The 14,585-nt window shown below is 60.0% G+C and overlaps 1 pseudogene; it reads right to left on the bottom strand.

Moving 5' to 3' along the window:
* Positions 1-201: 201 nt before the first annotated feature.
* Positions 202-14,585, bottom strand: part of LOC113406327 — a 17,879-nt pseudogene continuing 3,495 nt past the window's right edge.

Consider the following 14,585-nt stretch of genomic DNA (forward strand, 5'->3'; position numbering starts at 1 on the left):
CGGGGAGGAGGCGGGGCGGGGGATTTGGGGAAGGGGTTGGAATGGGGTGGGGAAGGGGCGGAGTTGGGGCGGGGCCAGGGGGCGCGGGAAAATTTTTTTGCCTGGGGCGGCAAAAAACTTGGAGCCGGCCCTGCATGCAGTGACTGTGGGGCTCAGGAGGAGGCAGCCCCAGACATTGCCATGGATGCAGAAGGCCTAACCTCAGTTGATCACACCCGCGCTGCCCAGTAGGGCCTGATAGAACTCTGTGTACATGTTGATGTAGAAGTCAGAGTTGTCTGATGCCACCTGCCGTGAGAGACACAGAGCCGAAAGGCTAAAAGGGAACTCCCAATGGAATGATTGATTTGCCCGCTCCTCCACCCCACCCCCTCCAAGTCAGCCTGGCCTCTGTCTGGAGGCCCCATAGAGGGAAAAAAGGCCCTGTGTCCGATTCCTCACTCCCTGAACCAGCCTGGCCACCTGGGTGCAGCGTGGTGGCTGAAGGGTGACACGTCTGTCTGTGGCTGGTTGAGAACAGCTTTGGACTAGGGTTGTGAATCCACCAGCACTTTGTGCCCAGCCGGGTTCCCGCAGTTTATGTTCATTGCGGCACCGTGGATCAGCCGGAGATATGGGGGGTGGGGAGTCAGATTTGCAGTCAGAAAAGTCTTCATTGGGAGGCAGCACCGAGGTGGCCCTTTGCCAAAGCGACAGAGGGTGGCAGCAGGGCTGAGGGAGCCCTGGGCAGCCCTCCCTTACCCCATGCAAATGAGGCTGAAATCACCAGAGCTGGGTGGGGTGGTGGAGCCTGGGGGTTGGCCCAGCTGGCATTTCTCAACGGATAGGGCACAGGCCTGTCTGATGCCAGGCTCTGGAATGAGGTCAACAGCTGACACCAAACCGTGAGTGGAGTGTAGTGGAAGAGGAAACCACAGCTGAAGGGGCATCTGGTTAGTGGTTGTGGGCAGGGAACTGAATCAGAGGACACAGCTGGAGACACTAAGGGGCAGGACTGGGTGTTTACTTATTATTCCTAACTACAGATAGGTGAGCTGTTATTGCTGAGCTCTCCCCAGCTGGGTGCTGGTCTCCCTGTTCCCGCTAACAAAGCTCTTCTTGTTTCACACACACTCAGTTTGACTTTTAAAGTCTCTCCAGGGAAGATATTTAGTGATCCTATAAATTTGGTAGGATGGTTCCACCCGGTGCTATTGGTTACTTTTCAAAAGGAAGCCCTAGATATTTGACCCTGACCTTAGTTGCTGCAGACTCCACCCCTCAGACCAGGTTACGCATCCAGAACACTTTGGTTTTCAGGCCCTCAGTGTCTGGAAACAAAGCCGACACTGAGAACAAGCAGAAACTTTTTTGGGGAAATTTCATTTGACAATCCAGTTGAAAAATGGGAAACTGTTGTGTGGCCCTAGCTGTAATTCTACCTTCCCCCTCGCCCGCAAGGTCCCAGCCGTGCCAGGGATGCCTCTCCAAAGCGGAAATACTCAAAGGTGTCTTCAACGATAAATTTAATTGCAGCTGAGATCAGGAAGCCAGAAACACTTCCTGCTATCGGTCAATGCCGGTGGGTAGAGTTAAGGGGATATGGGTGTCTTGGCTGTGTGGTACTGAATTTAACACATCTGGATTGCTTTTGGGTGTAACCTCAGGCTGGGAGTCCTTGGGGATAATGAAGTTTGATTTGAGGATAATCAACATTCCCAGGAGGTATTTAACCCTTGAGTTACTGAGACAGACTGCCCTTGAGGTAGTCCTTGGCATGGGAACACTCTCGGTCTGGTTAGTATCAATGGGGAACAGCCAGATCCATCATGGGTTAGAAGAATCATGCCAGGCACACTGTGCTCAAGGAGATGTTGCTGAATGGGGACTTATTTCCCAGCCCCTCCCGCCCCGCTTAAAGCTGCCCCAGCTTGTATTGTCCAGGAGATGGGAAAAGAGCTGATGAGATCAGGGTGCAACAGCAGGAGACATGACAAGCCCCAGGGAAGCGGGGGAGAGAGAGATCTGGGGAAGATGTCTCTGGCAGGGTGCGGGGAGGGTGACACGCTGACTGTGGAGGAGTTAGAGATGTAATACGCTGAGCAGGATGTCCCAGGGAAAGCAGGGGAGGAGGAGCAGAGCAGACACAGGAGACCGGTGAGCATGTAGCTAGATTGGGTGGAAGATCGTTGAGCCATTGCTGGAGTATCTGGAAGAGGAACTGGGATGGGGCAGTGTAGGGAAGTGGGACGGGGGTCCTGTGTGTATGTGTCTGGGGGGCATAGGGTACATCAAGAAGGGCAAGTTATGGGCTCGGGAGAGTAGGACAGAGCCTCTAAAGGTGAGTATAGGGCTGTGGGGGAGGGCAAGGCCTGTGGGGCTGGGGGTAGGAGATGTTACTGATTCCACTTGGCCAACAAAAATCCCCAGACTCCCCTATCCCGCTCCCTTGTCAGGTCCCCTGGGCGGTTGGACTGGGGACTCATGCAAGGGCTGTGCCGGTGCCGGGCTGGTGGTTAACGTGGGGGCTTTTGCCAGTGGTGGGTTGTGAAGAATGAAGTAGCACAGGCTGGGCTGGCGCTGGAAGCCCTGCCTCTCCTGCAACCTCTGCATGGGGTTGTTCTCCACGGCCACATAGCTGTAGCTGGGATAGCCTAGTGCGTGCAACCGCTTGGCTATCAAATTATTCAGCATCCCCATATAGCCGCGCCGCCGGTGCTGGGGCAGAGTGTAGCCAGGCCCCGTGGCACCAAACGGGTATGAAGCGATCCAGCTGACCGGGTGGCCAGCAGCATCCAGCAGGCAGACACTGGGGAGGTCGTGGATCAGGGTGGCCAGGTACTTCCTGCTTTTCTCATTCCCCCCCAATTGCTACATCTCATTCAGCAGGTCAACGTGGGAGACATCCAGGGATGAGAGCCTCACAGCTGGGTCCAGCCTGGGTGGGCAGAAAGCAGCAGGGCAATGCCCCAAAGGCCAGCAATCAGAGTGACACGTCAGAAGCATGAGATGGCCTTAAGATCATGAGGTTTTTTAAAACTATGACACTGTGATTGCTGGTCTCCCTTGACAGCTGAACTCCCCTGGCCACAACCCCTGGATGTGACGTAATCAGTATTGCCAACACTCCCCGATTTATTAGGGTGATATGGGTGTGACGGTGCCACCCCTAAGGCTTTATGGAAATATATATATATATATACATAAGCATAACATAACTAGAATGTATTTTATGCTAGATATGCCATGTAACGTATCTCTGTAAAGGTCATGATCTACTGAATCTATTGATCCTATTTGTATGCATGTATCATTTTTGTATTCGAAGTTATGAATATGGGCTGCATACTTGTTTGATTCTAAGTAGGCTGTAGTGAAGCAGTTGGTTAACTTCCTGAGAAAAAACTATTTTCAATAAGTGCTAAATCAAGAAACACTTAAGCCAACAATGAACTTGGAGACACCAATCCACATCTGGACTTTTCCAGGAATGTGACTTGGCTGGTAAGGAACTAAGTCATGCATGGACATGTGACTTGCCCAGGTGACTCCAAAACTCCATTTTGTAGCTGAACTCTGCAAAGGCGAGAGGAGGGGGTCTCCACCCACAAGAGAAAGTCTATTTAAGCCCAGTGGTGACTCCTCCATTTTGTCTTCAGCCAGCTAAAGAGAGAGCCTCTCCACCCCAAAGATATGTGAAAGAAACTGGAACAAAGGACAGTGACTGCAAGGGGTGTGAGTGATTGCTGGACCCAGACTAAAAGGAGATTAGTCTGTAAAAGGAAGTATTCTGGAACTGGTGAGGATCTTATCTGTATTCAGTTTCTTACTGTATTAGACAGAGACTGGCGTGTTTTATTTTACTTTACTTGGTAATTCACTTTGTTCTGTCTGTTGCTATTTGGAACCACTTAAATCCTACTTTCTGTATTTAATAAAATCACTTTTTACTTATTAATTAACTCAGAGTATGCATTAATACCTGGGGGTGGGGCAAACAACTGTGCATATCTCTCTATCAGTGTTATAGAGGGCGAACAATTTAAGCTTTATACAGGGTAAAACGGATTTATTTGGGTTTAAACCCCGACACCCCCCCCCCCAGCTTAAGGGGAGGATCTACAAGTCCCAGAAACCAACTAAGTTCGGGGGACAACTAATGTAATAAACAGGGACAGGAGTGTGGTCAAAGGGTCAAAAGAAGGGAACCTGATAGGGACACCGAGCAGAGAATCCCAGACAGCGCCCACTGCTCCTCAAAGGTGTCAGGGGAGCCAGTGGACGCCGCCCAGAGGAACTCTGCCCGGATACGTGAACGGACAGAGGATCGGAAACAGGCCCCACAGTCACAGGAGCCTCCATCGGCCAACCTCCTCTTCCTGGTTTTATAGATGGCCAGTTTAGCCAGGGCCAAGAGGAAGTTGACCAGGAGGTGCTGTGACTTTGTGGGGCCACGGATAGGGAGTGCGTAAATGAGAAGGTGAGGGGAAAAGTGCAGCCAGAAACGCAACATAATATTGGTGAGGAGCTGGTATAGGGGCTGCAACCTGCTGCACTCCAAGTAAATGTGAGCCAGGGTCTCCCTCACACCGCAGAAAGGACAGGTGTCTGAGACGGGTAAACCACGCCAAGTACACGCCCATGCTCACGGCCCCATGAAGGAGCCGCCAGCTGATATCCCCGGCGGGCCTCGGGACCAGGGTGGATTATAGGCTGGCCCACCGGGGCTTCTCACCCTCTACAGGTGGTAGGAGGTCCCGCCATTTTGTGTCAGGGTGGGACACGAGGGTGAGGAAGTGAAGGGTGTGGAGCACGAGCGTATATAGATGTTTCCTTGACGCGGTCTGGAAATGAACTGGCTGCAAGTCGTGCAGCCGGCTCACGGAGAAGGGGCGGGGGGGCGGTTGGGTCCACGGGGCAGGGGCCCAATGAAAAGGTCCGGAGGGCCGGGGTGGAGGGTGGGTGGGGCGTGCCCTCGTGCAGGACCCGGTCGAGGTAGGCCTGAGCAGCGGGCGGCAAAGCAGCCCTCACCTCCTGAAGTACGTGCTGGGGAGTACAAGGCCTGGAGAGCCCCATACACCGAGCGAGCATCAGGGGATCCAGCCAGTCTCCCCAGTCATAATCCAGGAGGTCTCTGACTCTGGTGACTTCCGCCAGGACCAACCTCTGGTGCACCGCAGGGGACTCTGCCACCTGCACACAGAGCTGGAGATTGTGTAGCAGGGGCTTCGCGAGGAGATCTGCCCCCCGGTGGCCGCCACGGACCTGGTCGCCGAGAACAGTTTCCAGGTCCGGAGGAGGTCCTGGTAGAAGACTGACAGCCCAGAGAGGTCTCACGGAAGACCTCTCGGCTCGAGATAAAAGAGTTGCCGGTCGTATTGGAGACCTCGGAAGTGGCGCAGAAAGGTGTGCGCCAACGTGCTCCACATCGGACTACCTGCACCGTAAAGGAGTCTCTGCAGGGCCTGGAGGCGGAAGACATGGACCTGAATGTGGAGGCACTTCAGGCCCTGCCCTCCCTCCTCCAGGGGCAGGTGGAGGACCCCTGCAGAGACCCAGTGCAGTCCTGGCCAAAAGAACTCCAGAATCGCCCTCCGGAGGTCAGCCAGGAAGCCCGGGGCCAGGACCAGGGTGTTGAGACGGTACCAGAGCATGGACAGGACTAGTTGATTGAGTACCAGTGCCCTCCCTCGAAGGGAGAGGCACCAGAGTAGTCCTGCCCATTTCCAGAGCCGCTCCGTCACCCTGCCCTGTAAACCGTGCCAGTTCTCCGGCGGAGACGGATGCTTGGCAGAAAGATAAATGCTGAGATAGAGCACCGGACCCGCGCTCCACCGGATGGCCTGAAGCGCGGGTGGGAGGGAGCTCGCCTGCCACCCGGCCCCTACTACCAGGCCAGAACTCTTAACCCAGTTGACCCGGGCGAAGGAGGCCACCGAGTACACGGTCTGGTAAGCCTCCACCCACGCCAAGTCGCCCGGGTCCTGGACCACGAGGAGCACATCATCGGCGTACACCGACAGGACCAGCCGCAGCTCCGGCTCCCGAAGCACCAACCCCGTCAACCTCCTGCAGAGGAGACAGAGGAAGGGCTCGATCGCCAGAGCGTACAGCTGGCCCGAGAGGGGGCACCCCTGCCGCACTCCCCGCCCGAAGCTGACCGGCTCTGTCAGGGTCCAGTTGAGGCTGACGAGACACTCTGCGGAAGCGTACAGCACCTGGAGAAAACCCACAAACTGGGGTCCGAAGCCTAACGCTCGCAGAGTGCCCAGGAGATACCTGTGGTCCACCCTGTCGAACGCCTTCTCCTGATCCAGGGACAGGAGGGCGAACGACAGACCATCCCTACACCCAAGCTCCAAGAGATCCCGGACCAGATAGAGGTTATCAAAGATGCTACGGCCCGGGACGGTGTAGGTCTGGTCTGGGTGGATCACGTCCTCCAGCACGGACCCCAGCCGCAGCGAGATGGCCTTGGCTACGATTTTGTAGTCCGTGCTGAGGAGCGAGACGGGACGCCAATTCCGTAAGTCATGGAGGTCCCCCTTCTTCGGCAATAAGGCGAGCACGGCTCGCCTGCATGAAAGAGGGAGGACCCCGCTCCGCAAGGCCTTGGCCCAGACGGTGACTAGGTCCGGGCCGAGGATGTCCCAGAACACGCAGTAGAACTCCACGGTCAGCCCGTCCATGCCTGGAGATTTATTGGTGGGCATGTGGCGGAGGGCTTCCGAGAACTCAGCCAGAGAGAGAGGCAACTCTAGCCGGTCCCGGTCGCCCGCGCTGACCGTCAGGAGTCCGTCCCAGAGCACTCTGCAAGCGGTAGGATCAGTCGGATCCGGGGAGAAAAGGTGTGCGTAGAAGGCCCTGGCCCTCTCGCACATCTCCACCAGATCCGTGAGGGGGGTGCCGTCCTCCGCCAGGAGGCAGGTGACGTGCTTCTTGGCCCCCCTCTTTTTCTCCAGGGCGTAGAAGAAGCGGGAGCCGCGATCCATCTCCCGAAGGAGGCGGATGCGGGATCGAACAAAAGCACCCCGGGCCCGATGATCGTCGAGGGCCCGGAGCTCCTCCCGCTTCTCCCAGCATGCTCTGCAAAGGGATGAATCCTCAGGGCTGGCAGCCAGACGCCTCTCTAGCTCTAAGACCTCCCGTTCCAACTGCTCTATCGCCGCATCCCTCCGTCGGCTGGCGCCCCGGGTGTAGTCGCAGCAGAAGAGCCGGGTGCGCACCTTTCCTAGGTCCCACCATCGCCGCGCCAAGGTAAAGGCACGCTGCTGCCCTCGCCAGACCAGCCAGAACTCCCGGAAGGACGCCACAAAGCCCACATCCTCCAGCAAGCTATTGTTAAAGTGCCAATAGGCCGGCCCCGGCCTCTCCGCACAGAGAGAGGCCGTCATAGTGACTAGATGGTGATCTGAAAAAGGGGCCGGCCGGACGTTGGAGGAGTGGGCCCGTGAAAGATGGAAACGTGACAAGTAAATGCGGTCCAACCGGGAGTGGCACGACCGATGGGCTTCCACCCAGACATAGGTGAACGTGGAGACATCGTCCGGGTGGTGGTCACGCCAGACGTCCACCAGTGAGTGATGTTCCACAATCTCCCGGAGGACGTCCACGGTGGCCAGGCACTGCTCGGTCCCCGAGCGGTCCCGCTCCTCGAGGGTAGCATTGAAGTCCCCGCCCAGGACCAGGCACTCACAAGGCTCCAAGGAGCCGAGGAAGGCGGACGCCTGCTGATAAAAAGGCAGCTGCTCCGGGCCTGATGTTGGGGCATAGACGTTGACAAGGTTGACCACAAGCCCCTCCATGCGGACCCGGAGGTGCAGCAGGCAGCCCGGCACAACCTCGGCAACCCCCAGCACCTCGGGCCATAGGTCGGGGGAGAACAGGGTAGCCACTCCAGCCGTATGAACTGTGAGATGGCTAAAATAGACCCTGTCCCCCCACTCCAGCCGCCAGCTGTCTTCGGCGGCCAGATCCGTGTGGGTCTCCTGCCGGAAAACCACAGAGTACCCCCCCTCCTGAAGGAAGGAGAGCACCTGGCACCTGCAGAGACCCACCCTACGGCCCCGGGTGTTCAACGTTGCAAAAGTGATAGGTGGCATGAGGAGGGCTGGGGGGGATCCTCGTTGGCAGGGACGCTCACCGCCCCCATTGGGCTGCGCAGCAAACCGTGACCCACCACGAAGGTGAGCAAGGAGTCACGGAAGCTGCGGACCCACTGGAAAGCCATGGCACCCTGCTTCCCGGTCCTTTTACCCTCCCCCATGAGGGCCCTCGCGGCCCGGAGGATCTGATGGAAATCCCCCCATTGCTGGAGAGCGAGCGGCACCTTATTGCGGGAGCCACGGACATCTTCTAAAAACTCCCGCAGCTCTTCTTGCAGCGTATGGAGGGGTGGGGTCACTGACTTCTGGTCATCCCCCGCTGGGGCCCCTGGCACGGCCCCGTGGCCCACCGAGACGGGCAGGCAAGGGGCGGACCCTTGAGGGGGCGCCCGATGGGCCGGCGCCACATGGCCCGCTTCAGACCCTGGCTCAATGGGGGGCGACGGCGAGGGAGGATAGCAGCCCCTAGTGGGTCGGGACTGGGGAACACAAAGACCGCTCCCTGGGGGTCAACCTCCAGGAAAGGGAAGGAGACGGCCCCAGGGGCAGCAATGGCATCGCAGGAGGTGGAGGGGATAGGAATCGGGTCAGGAGTAAGGGCAGGGCCAGGGGCAGGAGTAGGGTCAGGAAGGGGGACAGAGGCGGGATCCTGGGCCCCAGGAGCTGAACAGCTGGAAGGTGGCTCCTCTCGGTCGGGCTCAGGGGTCTGAGGGTTAGGGAGGGGGTCACCAGTGATGCTAGGCTCAGGCTCTATGGCAGATGGAACAGCCACAGCAGCAGGAGGTGGATAATCTTCAACGGGGCCCCCACACGGGAAGGAACTCGGTTGCCCCACGCCAACGAGGGATACCCCTGGTAACTCGGGTCCCGGCTGCGAGGCACCGGCCGTTGCCTCAACAGGCTCGGCGGCCGTCAGCGGGGTGGCACCCGCAGCCGGGCAGGTCAAAGAGTCCAGGGGCTCCTCTGAGGCAGGAGCAGGAGCAGCAGTTAGGGGCACGGATGACGGGGAAAGAGGGGATGGGGTGAGGTCGGCCAGATCGAGGCCCGCTGGCAGAGGGTCGTCCTCCCCCTGGGTGACCGGGGTCAGACCCAGGGCCTCGATCTCCTCATAGATAGAAGGCAGCTCACCTCCCACCACCCCGGGGTCTTCCCCGCTAGCACCCGAGGCGACGCTTGCCTCGGGCATCGCAGGGGGTATAGGTGGCAAGGGGACAGGAGGGGCTTCAACGGGGGCTTCCGCGAGGAGGGACCACGGAGGATGGATGGTGGTATCCTCCGGTGCTGCCACACCTTCCCCAGCTGGCAACGGTAGATGTAATGCACCCGCAGGCAAGGCGGAAGGCTCGGCAGCGGTGCACCCCTTCCTGGTTTTCTGGGGGGCCTCCGCACCGGATGGCAGGAGCGAAGTTCGAGCCTTCCACTTGCCCCGCTTTCCCTGTGCTAGGTTCCAGCCCTCCATGGCATTGTCTGCGGGCTGGGTGACAGGGGTTGGGTCGGGGGGCAGAGATGATGGCTCGAGGACCTGAGGAGGTAACAATGTGGCAGCAGGAGGGGGGGCGGATTCCCCCTGGGGAGGGCCCTCTCCCGCACCCGGCAACACCCCCCCTGTACCCTCCTCTACGGGCCCCGCCATAATGCATGCAGCAGAGGCGGGGCTCTCCCGCTCGTCTGGGCATGTTGGGGGGTAACACTCAGGCCTGAGCGGGAGCAGTGGTGGTCTAAGAAGGAGGAGGGGCGGCTCCGGGTACCGGGCAGCCAGGGGCGCCGGCGATGACGGGGCTGGCACCCTGCCGGGGCTCGGGGGTCCTGGATGCTCCTCCTTGCCGGGCCAAGGGGCAGTCCCTCCGGACGTGCCCTATCGCCCGGCAGAGGTAGCACCGGGCCTCCCCCGTGGAGTAGTGCACCCGGTAATGGGCCCCCCAATAGGGGACCAGGAAAGACCCCTCGAGCGCCTCTCCGCCACGCGCCGCCGGCGGCAGTTGGAGCTGCACGTGCCGGCAGAACGAGAGGACGTGACGGAGGGCGGGAGTCTTTGCAGCCCAGCGAGAGAGGGCTGATGATGGAGATTGGTTTCCCCAGGGTAGAAAGGGCAGGTAGCAGGGCGACATTGGGGAGGAAAGGAGGAACGGAGGTGAGGACCACACGGACACCCAGGTCCTCCAGTGGCTCCAGGGGGACGAACACGCCCCCCACCGCCAGGCCCTTTTCCACCACCTCCTGGGCGGTGGCCACCGAGGCAAGGAAGAAAACAACCTTGCCATACATTTTGGAGGCCGCTACGATGGCAGTGGGCCCCACCACCCTCGCCAACGCTCGCACGTAGGTCTCCACGTGGGACGAGGTGGGCACCTGGAGGCAATGGATGTCGTGCCTCCTAGTCAAGGTGGGGAAGGGGCCCAGGCCGCTATAGATGGAAGCAGAGGCAGTGGATGGACGAGATGGCGTATCGGCAGGCGGGGGGGGCCGCCGCCACCTGGGCATACGCCCTGGGGGCCGGGGAAGGGGCACTCGCAGAGCTGGTGGAGGGAGCAGCGGGAAGGGACGCCGCGGCCGGTGGCGGGGCCGCAGCAGTGCGGGCCGCCCCTGCCATGGAGGGCCCGGTCTTCTTAGCGGGGCCCTTTCCTTTCTTTCTGCCCTGGCCTTTCCTGCCGGCTGGGGTGGCTCCCCCAGAATCGGAGGGAGCGAGGGACATGACAGCAGCGGAGGTCACCCCGTCGCCCGCCGCTGCCGATGCCGCAGCGGGGGTGGTGGCAGGTGGTTTGGCAGCGGCGGTTGAGGAAGAGGCTAAGGGGTTTGTCGGGGGAGGGGTGACAGGGCCTACTTGGGGAGGCTCGCCTGCCATGTTCCCCTCCATAATGAACAAGGTGGGAGGGAAAAACACACCGGAGAAGGGGGGCAGGTAAAGGAGGAGCAGGTCAACCACTCCTCCCCGCTAGGCTGCAGGCAGGGGAGGAGGGCGCCGAAATGGGGGGGGGATCAGGAGGGGTTATCAAGGGCTTGGGGCGGGGGGGACAGTCACCAACACCGGCTCCTCTATCTGCACTAGGGAAGGGAAGGTCACAATAACATCAGGGGGTGCAGTGATCAACCAAAACAGGAAGGGGACACAAGCGCATGGGAGGGGGCATGGGCACACGAGGGGAGGGGCAATCAGGGAAAGGGGGCGCAAAAGAAGGGGAGCAACCAGGCTGGGAATGGGACAGAGGAACCAAGGGGCTAACTGTAGGGCTGGGGTGGGACAAACAAACCAAGCTGCAGAGGGAAAAGGGCGGGGCAGGCAAACAAACTAAAGCTGGGGAGGGGCAAAAGGCTACAGGGGGCAAATGGGGCAGGCAGCAAGGGGCAAAGCTGGGGGGCCTGCTGTAAAGGGAAAGAGGTCAGTCCAGGGTGGGTGGGCAGGTGCGCCCACGAGCGCTTGCACCAAAAGGGAAAGTGCGAGCTGCCTGCTGCTGCAGGCCCAAATGATGGCAACAGGGCGTGGCAGGCCAGGAGAGCAGCAGAGTCCCAGAGGCAGGAGTGGAGGCAGATAGTAAATGGGCTGTGGGGGTGGTGGAGGGGGCAACGGTGGTGGTGGGGGTTTGGGGGGGGGGACACAGATGGACCAGGGGGCAGGCTCCAAGCCACACCCCCTGTGTCCCCTCGGACACAGTCTAGACCCCCACCACTAGAGCACAGTTCGAAAATTACTCAGTCCTGAATGCCCCCTCCACAGTGGTCTCCAGAGTCCTGTGCGCTCCCCCAGCAGCCGATGGTCTGTGTAGTCCTCTTCCTCCACCTCCAGGCTCCAGCAGCTCCCCAGGAAAAATGCAGCAGCGGCAGCAGCAGCAGCTCCAGCAACCCTGGCAGCCAGGCAGGAAGGACCCCCCACAGGTGGTAGTGGTGATGGTGGGGTCCTGGCTTCTCCCTCCAGAGATGGTGGGGAGGGGGGGGGCTGGCCAGCAAGGCCCCCCCACCCCTCGCTCAGTAGCAGTGGCAGCAGCAGCAGTCCAGGGAGGGAACACTCGCCAGCAGCAGCAGTCCAGAGAGGAGGGGAGAAGGAGCTCCAGGAACTGGACAGCTGGAAGGTAGCTCCTCTCGGTAGGGCTCAGGGGTCTGAGGGTTAGGGAGGGGCTCCCCAGTGATGCCGGGCTCAGGCTCTACGGCAGATGGAACAGCCATGGCAGCAAGAGGTGAACTATCTTCAATGGGGCCCCCACCCGGGAAGGAACTCGGTTGCCCCACGCCAACGAGGGATACCCCTGGTAACTCGGGTCCCGGCCGTGAGGCACCAGCCGTCGCCTCAACAGGCTCGGCGGCCGTCAGTGAGGTGGCACCCGCAGCCGGGCAGGTCAAAGAGTCCAGGGGCTCCTCTGAGGCAGGAGCAGCAGTTAGGGGCACAGAAGACTCAGAAAGGGGGGCTGGGGTGAGGTCGGCTCGCCGTGTTCCCCTCCATAACGAGCAGGGAAGGAGGGGAAAACACACCGGAGAAAAAGGGGGGGGGGTAAAGGGGAAGCAGGTCAACCACTCCTCCCCGCTAGGCTGCAGGCAGGGGAGGAGGGTGCCGAAACGGGAGGAGATGGGGGGGTATCAAGGGCTTGGGGGGGGGGGGGGGACAGTCACCAACACCGGCTCCTCTAGCTGCACTAGGGGAGGGAAGGTCACAATAACATCAGGGGTGCAGTGATCAACCAAAACGGGGGGGGGTGCACATGCGCAGGGGGGGGGGCATGGGGACCCGAGGGGAGGGGTTAATCAGGGCAAGGGGGCGCAAAGGAAGGGGAGCAACCAGGCTGGGAATGGGGCAGAGGAACCAAGGGGCTAACCGTAGGGCTGGGATGGGACAAACGAACCAAACTGCAGAGGGAAAAGGGCGGGGCAGGCAACCAAACTAAAGCTGGGGAGGGGCAAAAGGCTACAGGGGGCAAATGGGGTAGGCAGCAAGGGACAAAGCTGGGGGGCCTATTGCAAAGGGGAAGGGTCAGTCCAGTGGGGGTAGGTGCGCCCACGAGCGCTTGCACCAAAAGTCAATGTGCTGGCCGCCCACTGCTGCAGGCCCAAATGATGGCAATAGGGCGCGGCAGGCCAGGAGAGCAGCAGAGTCCCAGAGGCAGGAGCGGAGGCAGATGGTAAATGGGCTATGGGGGTGGTGGAGGGGGCAACAGTTGTGGTGGGGGTTCGGGGGGACACAGATGGACCAGGGGGCAGGCTCCACGCCACACCCCCTGTGTCCCCACAAACACAGTCTAGACCCCCACCACTAGAGCACAGTTCGAAAATTACTCAGTCCTGAATGGCCCCCTCCACAGTGGTCTCCAGTGTCCTGTGCCAGGAGCTCAAGCCAGTAGTCTCTCTTCCTTCAAAGAGAGAAGGGTTTGGTAGCTGGGAAGCTCAGGATGCTTAGAATGAGGTAGGGCTGGGGAAAGCCAGAGGAGCTGGGGAGCTCCAGGCTGGCAACTCCCTGGGCTGCAGGGCCTTGTCCAAGGCCCCAGAGAGGCACTGGGTTACAGAGAGAGGCAGCAGGTCCAAACCCCTTTGCCTGTGATGAGTGGCTGATACTGCAGTCTGCCTCAGTGAACGGGGGCTAGCTGGAGACTGGGCAGTAGCCAAGACTGAGGTGAAGTGAGGATAGTGGGTGGGGGGTTCCCCTGGGAGGGGATAACCTAAGACTGAGGGGTTACTGCTAGGGAGCAGCACCCCAGATAACAGGGCACTGGGTTCAGGGAGGGACACAGGGGCCAGAAGACAGGCAGATCACTGGCTTGCAAAGGGTGCTCCAGAGCTGGAACAAGCTAATTCCCAGGAGGCACCGCAGGGGTGAGTCCACCCCTCTACATAGCTGCTTTCAGGTAAGCCTACAGTTGTTAGGGGATGTGATTTACACCTGGGTCTGGGTTTGCAGCAGGCTAGCAAGTCTGACTCAAACCAGGCAGAGCACTGAAGTCCTAAGCTGACAGGTCAGGAAAGCAGGGGCAGAAGTAGTCTTGACGCATCAGGTGGCAGCTCCCAAGGGGGGTTCTGTGATCCAACCCGTCAGAGTGGGCCTCACTGCAGAAGCTCCTATCCCCATATCTGCCCAGCAAATCATTCTGCCCCCACACAGGCACCCATCGACTCTGTCTCCAGCCCCTCCCTGTGCCCCCCCCAGCTTCCCCTCTGCACCTCCTGGTGTTCTCCCACCCCTCTCAGCCCTGTTGGGGCTGCAGCAGGCTCCCCTCTGCCCTTCTCAGGCTGGGTGTCCCAGGGAAGGGGTGAACAGGAACACCATGCTGTCCCATTGCTCACAAGAGGGGAGGAGGGAGTGGAACCACCCTGAGATCCTGAGCAAAGTCTGCTCCCTCTTCCCCTACCCATCCCATGAGAAGGTCTCATGTTACTGCAGGGAGAGGGAGGGGCAGGGACCTCTTACTGAAGCAGCTCTGATTGGCTGCTCTTCCCCCAGCGGGCAGGGCCGGCTCCAGGCACCAGGCAACCAAGCACATGCTTGGGGCGGCACCTGGTAAGGGGCGGCGGGGGAAGCGCGGC

This window comes from Terrapene carolina, unplaced genomic scaffold (genome assembly GCF_002925995.2).
Source record: "Terrapene carolina triunguis isolate 2854851 unplaced genomic scaffold, T_m_triunguis-2.0 Scaffold90, whole genome shotgun sequence".
Lineage (NCBI taxonomy): Eukaryota > Metazoa > Chordata > Testudines > Emydidae > Terrapene > Terrapene triunguis.